Below are 14,505 nucleotides of genomic sequence, written 5' to 3'. Positions count from 1 at the left end.
AAAGATGTGATTTTTAAACTGAATTAGCAAAACTGGTGCACAGATGGTGTATAGACGACAAATAAATGACTTCACCGGCAGTTGAGAGTACTCCGTATATAACAGGATCATAGCCTTACAGAGCAGATGGCTAGAAAATGCCATATAAATTATGGCATGACCTGCCACTCTATCATTCTTTTCATAAAAGAATTATGTCTGAAATATGTTGCCATTTGTGGGACGTCAAAAGAGTTCACCCATTGAATAGGACAGTTAATCTATTACACAGAAAAAACACTATATTGGCTCTATGTAACTCTCCCCCCAGAGGCTACATCCAGAATAAAAGAATACTATGAATCATAAAATGCTGTACTCAAATTATATAAATATTATAAATATACAAATCTACCAGTACAATACAAAACATAATGACAATAATTAAGCAATTTGCAAACACCTACAAGATAATAAGGTGATAAGTAACAGTCATCATGGATTTGTGAAAAACAAATTGTGTCAAACCAACCTAATAGCTTTCTTTGACACGGTAACAAGCCTTGTGGAAGTGGGGTAGCAGTAGATGTGGTATACCTTGACTTTAGTAAGGCTTTTGATACTGTCTTGCATGACCTTCTCATAAACAAACTAGGGAAATAGAACCTAGATGGAGCTACGCTAAGGTGGGTGCAAACATAATTCTGGGATGCATTAGCAGGAGTGTCGTAAACACTTCCATGTTACTCGGTGCTGATTAAGCCTCAACTGGAATATTGTGTCCAATTCTGGGCACCACATTTCAAGAAAGACAAATTGGAGAAAGTCCAGAGAAGAGCAACAAAAATGATTAAAGGTCTAGAAAGCATGACCTATGAGGGAAGTCTGAAAAAAAAATGGGTTTGTTTAGTCTGGAGAAGAGAAGACTGAGAGGGGACATGATAATAGTTTTCAAGTACATTAGAAGTTGTTACAAGGAGAGAGAGAAAAATTATTCTCGTTAACCTCTGAGGAAAGGACAAGAAGTAATGGGCGTAAATAGCAGCAAGGGCGGTTTAGGTTGGCCATTACGAAAAACTTCCTAAATCTCAGGGTAGTTAAGTACTAGAATAAATTCCCTAAAAAGGTTGTGGAATGTCTGTCATTGGAGATTTTTAAGAGCAAGTTAGACAAACACCTGTCATGGATGGTAGATAATCCTTAGTGCTGCCTTGAGTGCAGGGGACTGAACTAGAAGACCTCTCAAGGTCCCTTCCAGTCCTAACGATTCTCTGATTCTATGACAAGCACAAGTAATCTATGTGAAATTAAAAACAAGAATGCTAGACAAAACTACTTTTTTATTATAAGCATTAAAAGCAAACTAAGAAAAAACATAGATTGGGTAGAATTATCCTGTTTTAAAGAGAGAATAAACTACAGCTAGGGCGGAGGATGAGGAGAATGTTGCAAACATCTTTTTAGGCATATGTATAATGTATGAGTGTGTGGGCTTTCTGATCTGCTGGGAAAAGAAATTTCAGCAAGCAAACCTAGACTGTGGTACACCGTAGTATATTTAAGAATTGTAAAACAACTACAATGTGTATGCTTGCACTTTATTTAATTTAAGGAGGGGTTTTGTTTTTTTTTTGGTCTCAGTTCCTGTAAAGTAACCAGGCACAAAAGCGTGATATATTCAAAGGATGCCATTAATTTTTCCTAAAGAAGCCCACAGACATACAAAAAACAACTTTTATTAACTATTTTTCCTTTAAGGGTTTGGAGGAAGCAGAGCAGTACAGGGTAGACTGATTAAAATCAAAGTTGTTTAAATCACCAATTTTAATCATGATTTAAATCAGTGAGCAGTTGTTTAAATAATCAATTTTAATCATCTTTTCTATTTTCATGTTTTATTTATTTTCTTAAAGAAAGATTTATTTTAATTGATAACCACTAAAACATGTTGATTTACAACTGAATTGAGTCTTTATACTAAACATAGTACTATTTTTTACTAAGCAGGAAGATACACTCTATCTATAAACATTAGCATAGCTTAATTTACATTTATTGAGATTCTTAATTTTTACCATTCTTATGTTAGAAAACGGTAAATGACGCATTTCTAATTTACTAGATGATGAACTTTTTAACTGTGATTTATGTCAAGCTCTATTTAGATGGAAATTAAAATTCAATTAAAAATGCACAAAACTAGCATTTATTTATTTTATTTTATTTACATTAAATAAAACTACCTTAAATGTGCTGGATACATAAGACAAAAAAAATCAAAAAGTTTATCAAAACATGTTTTGCATTAAAAGTAACTGATTTTTTTAAGCAAAGGAAGCATTATTTTAAGGTAGTGAATTGAACTTATTGTTCCTAGTCATCACGTCCTTCAAGATTTTAGAATTAATAGATCTCTTCCTCTCACAACTAGTTTACTTTCCTGCTTTTTCAGCTGCCAACTGGTTTCTTAACTTTGAATGAACTAGTCATTGAACTGACATAGTTCAATAAATTGTAATGAAGAAAATATTCTCTCTGGACCTGCAGAAGAGACTGGTTTAGGACTTCAACAAACTCTGAGGTCCAGGAACTTAACCATTGACTTCCTCAAGCTCTGTGGTCTGATTTTTCTTTAAAACTTTAGAAGCAAACATATATTGCTTAATACAATTTTTGTGTTTAATTTACATGATTTTAACACATTATTAGATGTTTAGGCCTTAACATATGTTGTCAATTTCAAATTTAATTTTAAATTGTTTTTTTTTAATAAACCAATATTTAATTTAAATTTTAAAAACTCAATTTCCCTCCCCAAAAAACAAAACAATTGATTTTTATCCACCCTGGAGCAGGACTGGAGAGTGCAAGTAGCCTGGTTAATATTTTCTGAATAGCCCACAAAATCAGCCTCCCCTCAGTTAGCCAGAATCACAGGTATATGAAAAAAACCACAATCAAATATAATTTGGTATTAGACTTCCTATACATTTAATAAAATAAACTTATTCATTTTTCCCCCCTTTCTACTTTTATTCATCCAACTTTTTCTTTCTAAGGTACATTGGTGAATCTTTTCCTCGGTCTTTCTGGGTTTTGCTTGTTTGGCTTTCCCCATTCACTATAATTTTACTGCAATATTAGTAGTTGATCTCATTTCTTTTCACTCACTAACCTTTATTTCTGAATTGTGTTTTCTCCCTACTGCCTCATCTTCATTCAGCTATTCTCTCCTCCATGCCCTCTCTACATCTTTCTGTTCTAGTAAGCTTTTCCTCTGAGTTTCTCATTCTTTCAGCTGTTTTCTTTTTTTTAAATATCAGCTTCCCCATTCCCCAGAGCCTGCTCACTTAACTCTTCCACTCCTCTCTATCCATGGTGCTTCCTCCATTTATTCTGCAACGTTTTCACATAAATGTATGCATGTTTCCACACTTTACCCAAGTCTCCCTCAGCTATTGCCCCAGTTCCCTTTGTAAGCCCAGGCAGTTGCTGCCTCTATTCATCTTCTCTTAAACACGGACAACCACACACACATGCACCAATGAGCCAAATTCAAGGCTGATCCAATGTCTCTGCTTCAGGTCCTGTTTCTACTTCCTCTCCTATGGCCTGATTCAACTCCAATTGAATTCAATGTAATTTGGATCAGGTTCCTGGCTCCCTGCAGTCAGAGCTGGAGAGAAGGAAAGCAGAGAAATGGATACTGAGAGCAGAGAGAGAGAGAGGAAGCCATGATCCAGTAGAAGACAGTAATAGCATGGCTCCTGGTGGAAGGAGGCCAAGGTGCTGGGAGGAAAAAGAATACCTATTTTAAAAAAAAATCTTTATGATCCCCCACCAGTTTTTATATTCTATAGTTTATGTGGCCAAAAAGTCACTCGGGTGTTAGCATTAAAGAGGCAGACGCAGGCCTACAGTATTGCATCATCTAACAATTAATTATTTTTCTTCCTGCTCTGCTTACTGTACTTATGCTTCATGCATAAGACATTATTATGTTCAGGAAAAATAACAGTTTATCTATGACAGACACCATGTCACATAATAATACCCCACTGCAGGTAGAATAGTCTCCTTCCCCCCTCGTTCATAACAAAGAAGCTCACTCTATATTTTCCCTGAGCCACTCTTGAAGATTTCAGAGCTACATAAAAATTTCTATTAAAAACATGTCAGGAGACTGAAAACATCTGTAACCCTAGGAAAAACTAAAGGGAACGGTATCCTTGCCATTAAATGCAAATTAAGGAAAGTGGTCAGCAGGATTAGAGTTGAAGCTTCTCAAAGATGAACAAATCACATTTAATTTGCACTCTGAATCATCTTTTTGGGGGAGTTGGAATGGGAATTGTAGAACAACTGTGAAGTGTTCAATTTACTTAAGGAAACGTAAAAAGAGGAATTTAAAACTCTCTTATCTCTGACTAAATACACTCCCTGGTGCATGTCTGGGGCTCCTTAGCATTATGATCAGGACCATAATAAAAACAATGACAACAAAAACTAAGCAGTTATAATCACCCCACTTAAAGAAAACAAGAGCTGCTTGTATCCACCACAATACACGAAAACTCTAAAGTAATACTCTCACAACTATGAAAGGATGGATTTTCTAAAATTCTCTCATATCAAATAAAAATAGTGTGAAATTAAGATTTTCTCTATAGTTAAAAATAATGAACATGACAGAGTCCTTATGATGCTTGGCTAGCTTAACCTGTACAAACTTAGTTAATAATTCACAATGTGGTTAACATGTTAAAGAAACAAATCAACAGAGCCAGACGTGTACCCAGAAACCTCCTGCTACAAGACAGGCCCAAAAAAGAAACCAGCAGAACTCCACTGGCCATCACCTAAAGCCTCAGCTTAAACCTCTCCAACGCATCATCAGTGATCTACAACCCATCCTGGACAATGATCCCTCACTTTCACAGACCTTGGGAGGCAGGCCAGTCCTCGCCCACAGACAACCCGCCAACCTTAAGCATATTCTCACCAGCAACCACACACCGCAGCATAACAACTCTAACTCAGGAACCAACCCATGCAACAAACCTCGATGCCAACTCTGCCCACATATCTACACCAGCAACACCATCACAGGACCTAACCAGATCAGCTACATCATCACCGGCTCATTCACCTGCATGTCCACCAATGTTATATATGCCATCACATGCCAGCAACACCCCTCTGCTATGTACATTGGCCAAACTGGACAGTCACTACGCAAGAGGATAAATGGACACAAGTCAGATATCAGGAATGGCAATGTACAAAAACCTGTAGGAGAACACTTCAACCTCCCTGGCCACACAATAGCAGATGTAAAGGTAGCCATCTTACAGCAAAAAAACTTCAGGACCAGACTCCAAAGAGAAACTGCTGAGCTCCAGTTCATTTGCAAATTTGACACCATCAGATCAGGATTAAACAAAGACTGTGAATGGCTATCCAACTACAGAAGCAGTTTCTCCTCCCTTGGTGTTCACACCTCAACTGCTAGCAGAGTACCTCACCCTTCCTGATTGAACTAACCTTGTTATCTCCATACTGATTTATACCTGCCTCTGGAAATTTCCATTACTTGCATCTGAAGAAGTGAGGTTCTTACCCACGAAAGCTTATGCTCCCAATACTTCTGTTAGTCTTAAAGGTGCCACAGGACCCTCTCTTGCATGGTAAAGAACTGTTACATATCCCACAGTAACTGTGGTTCGTTGAATTGTTGTAGTCAGAGTGGACCTCATGTAGGTGTGTTTGTGGATCTGGCATGCAAGCTTGGAATCTTTTGAATAGCAATGTCCTTTGGGAATGTGCATGCAACCTGTGCCACCTTGTACAAGGGCATAAGGAGTGGAGTGGCCTCAACCTTGCTTTAGTTTCTTTGCAATTCAAAGTCCTTGGTAGCTGACGACTCCAAAAGCAGTGAGGGGATAAGAGGTCATGCCTAAAGCTGTGCAAATAACTGATTTTTCCGTTCGCTGGCAAACCAAAAAAAAAAAAATTTTAAATTGAGATTTTTTGGCAAACCAAAAACATTGAAAACAGTTAGTTTCAGGCTGAACAAAACAATTTGTTTCATTTTTTACTTTTTTTTACCCTTTTTAAAAATGAAATCTAAGTAGATTTTGAAACGAAGTCATTTTTGAATTGAAAAGATTTCACTTTTTTTTTAAATTTTTGGGGTCTTTACGGCTGAAACAATTTGGTGAATTCAATGCAAATTTGCAACCTTTCCATTGACCCACATCTGCATTTTTCAGCGAAAAATGTTTCATTCAAAATATTTCACCCAGGTCTATATGTGGCATCCACACTGACAACATATCAAAGAACCACAATTACCATAGCGTGACTAATCATTCTTTCTTCTTTGACTATGCATCCATATGTATCCTTATACTGTAGATACTCTTTACACAAGGTGTATTCTCTTCAGAATGATGGGGATGAGGAATATCAACTGCATCAGTTGAATAGAGATAAGAGTATCATTTCCCCAAATTTGGCATCTGATCTAGCAATTAAGTTCAGTGTATGATCCTTGCCAAATCTGAGGGTGGCTGCTCCACGGAATAGCCTTGCAGAAACGAGCACATTAAGGAGACAGGCTGATGGTGCCACTTGGGCTCTATTGGAGTGGGCCTTAAGAGTCAGTGGGAGAAGTACATCACTGGTAGCACAGTGAGAGACAATGTTGTTTATTCTGAAAGTTTTTGTGATGAAATTACCTGATCTTTGGCGTGGCCAGACAAGAAAAATTGAAATAAGGACATTCTGAAAGATTTGTTCCCACTGATGTTCTTTCAAAGAGCACTGGATGTATCCAAGGCCTGGAGTTTTTTTTTTTCCCCTTGTGTGGAAAATTGGCTTTGGAAAGAACACAATTAAAATCAGAAACCACATAGGGGCTGAATTTTGCACAAGGTTTCAGTACTATTTTGTCTTTCTGAAACAAGGTATGCAGGGGTTCCCAAGTACCTAAAGCTCACTCACTCATCTGACCAAGGTGATGGGCCATCAGAAAGACTCTTTTGAGAGTAAGAACACTCAGAGGGAATCAAAAGGGCTCCATAAATTTTAGAAGGATGATGTTGTGGTCCCGTGCTGAAGTAGGATTTCTAACCAGTGGGAAAGCATGCAGGAGGTCCTTGGGAATTTACATATCACTGGATGAAAGAAGGCTGGAAAAAACTGTATTCGGTGGATGATAGACTTTGCTGCCTGATGGACCTTGATTAAACTAATGGAAGTCCAGAGTGTTGCTTGTGGACAGTTTTCTGTTCTATAGTAGGATTTTCTGAATATGTGAGGGGCGGTTACTTTCCATGGTGTCCAACCAACCAAAATCCAGGTTTTCCGGTGCAGTGACTTCAGGTTTGGATGAAATACTTCCCTTAGTTCCTGTGATAACATATCTGGGTGGTCCAGGAACCTGATTGACGGTCGCATAGACATTTGTAACAGGTTAGTCAACCAAAAGTGCCTCAGCCAATTGGAGCACCGAGGATGAGTATAGCTTGGTCTCCTCAGGCCTTGGCAATCATGCTGGGGGCTAGAGGAATTGGTGGAAAGCCTTAAAGGAATCTCTGGTTCCTTTGCAGTGCGAAAGCATCCGGCAAGGATCCAGAGTTCATGCCTCTTCTGGAATAGTAATTTGGACACTTGGTGTTGTCCTTGGTGAAAAACAAGTCTGTCGCCAGGTTCCTCAACTGGTGGAATACTGACTTGCTGATAGATTTTTGCAGGGCCCATTGATTGGTCACCAACTGTCTGCTTAAGAAGTCTGCCAAGTCATTGCTAGCACCTGGAAGGTGTAGGATAATTGGGATTACACCATGAAGGTAGCACCAACTCCATAACTTGACTGTCTATAGAGTGGGGAAAACTGGGTGTCCCTTTGCTTATTTATGTAGTGCATCACCAATGTACTGTCTGTCAACAGCTGCACTTCTGAGTGTGACCATGAGCTCTAAGACATTTTGCACACTTTCATGTCCTCTGGGAACCACGTCCCTTGTATTTGTAGGTGATATAGTTAATTGGGCTTCCCAACCCATCCCAGATGTGTCTGTGTCTAATGCCTTGGAGAGTGACAGGGTCACAAATGGCACCCCCTTTTAGACATTATCAGGATCTAGCTATGAGGTCAGCTCTGTGAGGACATGAGATGAAAGTAAGACAGTCTTCAGAGTAACAGCCGTGTTAGTCTGTATCCGCAAAAAGAAGAACAGAAGTACTTATGGCACCTTAGAGACTAACAAATTTATTAGAGCATAAGCTTTCGTGGACTACAGCCCTTCCATCCGAAGAAGTGGGCTGTAGTCCACGAAAGCTTATGCTCTAATAAATTTGTTAGTCTCTAAGGTGCCACAAGTACTTCTGTTCTTCTTAAGACAGTCTTGCTCATTTTTACATGCAAGGCAAATCCAGACTGATATAGCTGGGTGAGATATCACTGTATTAAGTAGCATTTTGTCTTGAGGTGAGCAAGCCCTCACTGTCATGGATTCTATCCTGGCCCCTATGAACTCTATTGTCTGTGATAGTGTGGCAGGTGGGGATGTTCCGTAGCTCCCCCTGCCAAGTGTGGCACAAGTTCACAAGTTTTGGCTGCCTGCTCACCGCAGGGTCACCCATGCCATGAACTTGGTGTCAATCTCTACACAGTTAAAAAAACCCTCAGAATTTGTCTTTCTGTGTCTTTAAATAAACAAACAGAACTTCAAAGGTGCACTTAGTAGCAGCATTTGAAGACAAGGCCTTGATCTAGCCCTGGAGTTCTGGGCTAGCACTGAGAAGCTCCTCTTCTGTCTCAGTCTCATCCAGCACTGCCGCTGAGAGGAACCAGGGAAGCGTTCTTAACTGGGCTGTAAAGATTGGTCAGTGTCTCCTCCTGGCCCCTCTAGGCTTCTGGAGGACTGTCTTGTTGAGAGCCCAGCCTGAGCAGGGTGCATCAGCATGCCAACTCCTCCAGCAAGGAGACCACAAGGCCTGATAGACACCATCACAGACTGGGGAGAGAGGGAAGAAGGGAGAGGAGTTCACCAGAAGGCCCAGCTGGGCTAACAGAGAAAGAGCACAGTTGATGCTTGTCAGAGTATCCTTATATGATCTGCCTCTGATCAGCCAGTTGTCTAGATATGGATAGATGTAGGTGCCCTTTTTCCTTGGTTGTACCACCACTATGGCTAGACATTTTGTAAAGACTCTGCCCTGGAGAGCCTAAAGGTCAGTAGCTTTTTCTGGTAATGGTTTTGTCCCACTGTAACTCTCAGGTACTTCCTGTGGAACAGGTGGAAACCTGGAAGTACACATCCTGCACAAACAAGCCACAAACCAGTCCTGAGTCTGAAGCAAAGGAATGACGGAGACAAGTGTTACCACACTGAATCTGAGGTGGTGTATGCATTTGTTCGGTCTCCTTAGGTCTAGGATAGAATGAAGACTCCTTTTCTTCTTCAGAATAAGGAAATATCATGAATAGAAGCCTCTTCCCTTTTATTCCTGAGGAACCTCTTCTACAGCTCTCAGACAAAGCAATGAGACTGCTTCTTTTTCTAACAGGATCTAGGAGAATGGTACCCAAAGGAGGGTGGGAAAGGGGGAGATAGGTAGGGGGCAACGAAAGGAACTGACGAGGGTAGTGACAATGTCCAGCACCCATTTGTTGGCTGTAATGTGTGAACACACCCAATGAAAGGGGCAAGGTGATTTCAAAAAGCTGGCTCTGAGATAGTCTTGGCATGACTCTTGACCTCAGTCCTCCCAAAACCAAACCTGCTGCCTCTGGGAGACAGCCTGGTGTATGATGAAGGAGGAAGATGACAGGTGTCTCCTAGTGTAGCAAGGTCACTCTTTGGGTGAGTGATTCAGCTGGGAAAAAGACGGCATCCTCTATCTTTGAGGAGGTTAGTACCGAAGGAGCTAATGGTACAGTGCTAGAGGGCAAATACCCAAGGAGATGTCTCACCTCTGGGATTGGACGTAACATACACAGATTGGTCCAGAGGCGTAACTTAAGCCTCATGTTACTCCATTTTGGGGTTCAGGACAATAAGGAGCAGTAGATGGAGCATGTGTCAGGAATATGCCCTTCACCAAGGCAAAAAAGATCTCTTCTGTGCCTGTCAATTAAGGACATACGACTATCACAGTAAGGACATGGTTTAAACTCTGTGGGACAAAAGTCTGCAAATGCCAGCAGTTTGCATGAAGCACCTCATCCCATTATATGGGGGGCGGGTGAAGCTGTCCCCCTTTGTTTTTCTTCCTTTTTTTTAAATGTCCTCTGAAAAATTTTCAATGAGAAATTTCAAAAGAAGAGAGATTTTGTCACAAACATTTGAGTTTCAAGCTCAAAAAACAGAAGGGGGATGGGGACAGATTCAACTACTATCTCCATCCAGATAATTTACAGATCTACGTTTCTGCTCCAGACCTGTGTTTCTTTCTTTCCAATTTAAAATCTTGCTTGTCTCTCTGACATCTTCTAATGGATGTCTAGCCATCAGCTCAAGCTAACATGGCTAAAATGGAGCTCTTAAACTTCCCCCCAACATGCTGCCCCTCACACTTGGGAGGTACCGCCCAGAAACATCCATCCTCTTTTTGTCTTCTGTTTGAACAGTATCTAGTACAATGGGGTTGTGGTCCATGACTAGGTCTCCTAGGTGCTCCAGTAACACAAATAATAATAAATAACACCATCACCACACTACAGTTGGTGCCTTCTCACTGTCATGGGTGATAAGAGGGAACTGGGGGAGGGTCAAGACTGCTCCACCCGTTATGCCTTCCATTACAGCCATTACACCGTGGCACAAGGAGGCACATAATGATGGACTCTGCTATTCACAGGTTTATGAGCTCACATGCATGAGGCAAATATACATCTACGTGGGATCCACCATGACACATGTTCAAGAACCTATAAAACTACAAGCATCATATGTAAGAAAAATATGAATTATTGTGTATAGTTAAATAATTAACTATACTTAAAAGAAAGAAAATTATATCCCCCATAACAGATAGCTGTAAGAGTTTAACTCTTCTAAAGTACACCGCTACCTCGATATAACATGACCCGATATAACACGAATTTGGATATAATGCGGTAAAGCAGTGCTCCGGGGGGGCAGGGCTGGGCACTCTGGCGGATCAAAGCAAGTTCAATATAACGCGGTTTCATCTATAATGCGGTAAGATTTTTTTGGCTCCCGAGGACAGCGTTATATCGAGGTAGAGGTGTAAATATGTTATCTTAAAAAGAAATTTGTGAGAAATTTGTTCTGAATACTGAATTTAAGTACTGTTTTGGGAATGAATTTGGTACTTGGATTCTTTCAGGGATGTGAACAGTCCAAAATACTATATCAGACATATAACTTTTCATTTACTTTACATAAACTCTGCACTTAAATATCATTAAATAATATAGTTTATCAACATCACTTTGACACTGCCACTTTACAAAATCTTTATTGTCCTCTTTTCAGTTTTTAAAATTCTAAGTCCAGCATGAATTAGTGTATTTGTCCTTGGTTTCCTTTGAAGAAAGCATAATCATATGTTCCCCTTCTTCCTACACAATAGAAGGGAACAGAACACAATGTCTGGCAGTTTTACAAAAGCTATGCAACCTTGGGAAGCTATGTTCCCTTTCTCTCGGTTTTACACTGGAAAGGCAGTATATGTCCTGTAGTTCTTTTCTTCTTCCCTGTTTCAATATTTCTCCTTGAAATAGTGCTGCAAGCAAATAACCAATGAATGATTCCAGTTATCTGGATACAATATGCATATAATATCACATGAGCACTCTCATATAAATTATTTATTTAAAATTGAAGCTAACATTCTTTATTGAATTTTGTATTTTAATAAAACACTTATTAAACACAATTCTATATACCTTTAGCTTAAGCGCAATGATTCTGCTGGTTGCTGCTTCCCGCAGCTCCCATTGGCTGGGAACAGTGAACTGTGGCAACTGGGAGCTGCGGGTGGCCGTGCCTGTGGACAGTCAATGTAAACAAACTGTCTCATGGCCTACCAGCGGATTACCCTGACAGGCTGTGTGCAAGCCACAGGCTGCCATTGTTCTAGGTCCTCAATGACAGTTCCTCTGTCTAAATCTTGCTGATTCTTTCTCCATAACATCTCTAAGATACAGCCTTTCCTATCCATTCCCACAGCTAACACTCTCGTCCAGGCTCTCATATTTCATGTCTCAATTACTACAGCATCCTTTTCTCTAGCCTGGACAAACACAATCTTGCCCCACTCATATCCATTCAGAATGCTGCTGCAAAGGTAATTTTCCTAGCCCATCATTTTCACCATGTCACCCCTTTCTTTGCATCCCTCTACTGGCTACCCCTTCTCTATTGTAACAAACATAAGTTACTTGCATGGGCGGTGGGTATCCCTGGCGCTGCCACCAACCTGCCGCCAGACACCTGGGCCATGGTGGCCCCGCCCCTTTCCCAAAGTCCCTACCGCCTGCTGCTGTTGCCTGCCTGTGCCTGCCATGTCTCCTCCACTCCACCCCCACCTCCAGAGGTACCCGCTGCTCGCTGCATCCCTCCTCCTTGGGGACGGGGGAGTGAGGAGAGACGTGGAGAGCTAGAGGGGGGCAGGGGAATGAGGAGGCTCGGCCAGGCGCTGGGGCCAGAGGCTCAGCCGGGGGGGCGCTGGTGCTCAGGGGGTCGGCCACTCGGCCCAGCACTGGTGGCCAGTGGAGGGCCTTCACTGGCTCGGCCTGGTGCTAGGACTGGCCCAGTGCTCAGGAGGGTCATCCGGGGCGGGAGGGCCAGAGGCTCTGCCTGGCACTGGGGCTAGCTCGGCACTCGGGGGGCTGGTGGCTCAGCCTGGCACTGCGGGGGGAGCAGATAGGCGGTGGGTCGGGGGGACCCCTCAGGGGTTCTCCTGTTGGGGGAAGTGAGGTTTTGGGGATCCAGCATGCAGGAGATGGGACCTTGTATGGAAGGGGCAGGGCTGGCAGGCGAGTCTCCCCAAAGCAGTGGTTCACCCGTCAATCATGATTACTTGCTTTCACCTTAACAAGTCTTTCACAGCCTATCCCCATCCTTCCCTTACCTCTCATCTCTCATTCACTCCCGAGATGTCAACTGACTCCCACCTCTGATCTGTCTATCTCTATCCATGTGTTGGTCTGTGTTATATTTAGAATGTAAACTTTTTGGGTCAGGGACTATATTTTAGTTCTGTGATTGTACAGAATGCACAATGCAATCCTAGTCCACGATTAGGCCTCTTAAGTGCTACAGTAACACAGTGTGAATTCACTGGTCCAAAACTCCACACTGAGGGCTGCCACCACTATGCCTCAATAAATCTGTAGCATGACCCAGGTGTATAAACTGGAAGAATCCTACAGAATTTAATAGGGATAAACTTATAGCATTCTACACAAATTTAATAGGTGACTGTACAAGTTACTTATAGAATTTAATAAAGAATAATAATTTTTTCAGGGTTTCTGAATGATCATATAGAATTCTAAAGTCAGGATATAATTTTCTATAAAATCCTACCAGACTTTCATTAAGTGTAGATGCCAAGCATCCTGCAAAGGGATGAGATACAATTCTGTCTCTCCCAGAAAAATACACTTGCAATGAGCAAAGCCATGTTACTGAGATGTTGCAAAGAGGAACAGCATTTGACCCTAAGATTTAATGCAACTTTCTCATTTTCTTTGCGGCCTCCCAATATGGTGCTTTCCCACCACAATATAACCTCCTGTTTCTAAGTGACTCTATCAGCTCCTTCCAAAATCTGATTGAATTGGTTTCTTACTTATATCTGACTCAACCTGGACTCCATGTTTCTAGAAAGGATCTTGTGTGTGCAGGGTCGGCTCCAGGGTTTTGGCCGCCCCAAGCAGCCAAAACAAAAAACAAAAGCCGCGATCGCGATCTGCGGCGGCAATTCGGTGGGAGGTCATTCACTCCCAGGCGGAGTGAGGGACCGTCCGCCGAATTGCCGCCGAATACCTGGACATGCCGCCCCTCTCCAGAGCGGCCGCCCCAAGCACCTGCTTGAGAAGCTGGTGCCTGGAGCCGGCCCTGTGTGTGTGGCTCCTCTCCATAACAACATCCCTCCCTGTTTCCTGCTTCCCTGGATGGGGCAGAGACACTTACAATAGTAGTTTCTTAACACAGGAAAACTGGGAGCAGTATCTGTGGGCTTTGCCTACATTGAGGAAGTAAGTTGCATTAAAATATGTTTAAATAACATTATTAAATACCTCTTAGTACTTAGACAAAGACAGTGGTGTTTAAAAATATATTGGCTGGTTGTGGGTTAATGCTAAAGGTAATCCCACTCCAGTCTTTTTTTGGCACAGTTTTGGGAAAGAAGTCACAATGCCTTTAACAGTCTGAAAAGTTGATGTGAATGGAGGAATGTGGAGACTATCTTGGACACTCAATATATCTGTTCCATCTTGGCAGTACTGGTGGTAAAGACAAAATGAAATTAGATGTCCTC

The 14,505-nt window shown here is 41.5% G+C and overlaps 1 protein-coding gene across 1 annotated transcript in view; it reads right to left on the bottom strand.

The window, feature by feature from the left end:
- Nucleotides 1-14,505, bottom strand: part of STK3 (serine/threonine kinase 3) — a 298,009-nt gene that overhangs the window by 90,749 nt on the left and 192,755 nt on the right. The gene's annotated exons all lie outside the window — the stretch shown is intronic.

The sequence above is a fragment of the Malaclemys terrapin genome, chromosome 2 (genome assembly GCF_027887155.1).
Source record: "Malaclemys terrapin pileata isolate rMalTer1 chromosome 2, rMalTer1.hap1, whole genome shotgun sequence".
In the NCBI taxonomy this organism is placed as follows: domain Eukaryota; kingdom Metazoa; phylum Chordata; order Testudines; family Emydidae; genus Malaclemys; species Malaclemys terrapin.
This window is presented reverse-complemented; position numbering and strand designations above follow the sequence as displayed.